General features: G+C 43.4%; 1 protein-coding gene across 1 annotated transcript in view; it reads right to left on the bottom strand.

Annotated features, from left to right (window-relative positions):
- Positions 1-572, bottom strand: part of EML1 (EMAP like 1) — a 100,455-nt gene that overhangs the window by 53,802 nt on the left and 46,081 nt on the right. The gene's annotated exons all lie outside the window — the stretch shown is intronic.

Raw genomic sequence — 572 nt, forward strand, 5'->3', positions numbered from 1 at the left:
TTGCCATCTCCTTGCTCAGATCCATTTAACTATCACAGCTCCCCGGTGATTCTCCCTCTTGAACCTAGCAGCAACAGGGCCAAGCGAGTCTGCAACCTTCCACTCCGCCCATTACCTTCCTCCTGAGACACAGTCGGCAGCCTGGGAACTGCAACTGGCCTGACTCTGGTTGAACGAGTGGCTGAGCACCACTCTGGACGTATGACCGGGAAACGGACCGGATCTTTAGCACAGTTTGTGGCTTTCGTAACTTGCTTGGGAAACATGAGATATACTGACTAATGTTCAAATATTAAGCAGTGTGAAGTTATTAATTCCACGAAAAAATCTGGAGCTTTAACATCCCTGTATTTCAAGTACTTAAAATACATCTCAAGATACCGGTGCCTGACTTCTGTGTACCTTAGTTACTGAGTCCATCATGAGCTTATATTTACCATAATCTACGAGTTAAGTCTTTCACTTAAAAAGCTTTTTTCTCACATACACACAATGGAATACTATGCAATGCTAAAGAATAATGTAGAATCTGCAAAACACCGCATAACGTGGATGAACTTGGAGGACATTAT

This window comes from Orycteropus afer, unplaced genomic scaffold (genome assembly GCF_000298275.1).
Source record: "Orycteropus afer afer isolate SDZICR_OR568_19922 unplaced genomic scaffold, OryAfe1.0 scaffold00128, whole genome shotgun sequence".
Lineage (NCBI taxonomy): Eukaryota > Metazoa > Chordata > Mammalia > Tubulidentata > Orycteropodidae > Orycteropus > Orycteropus afer.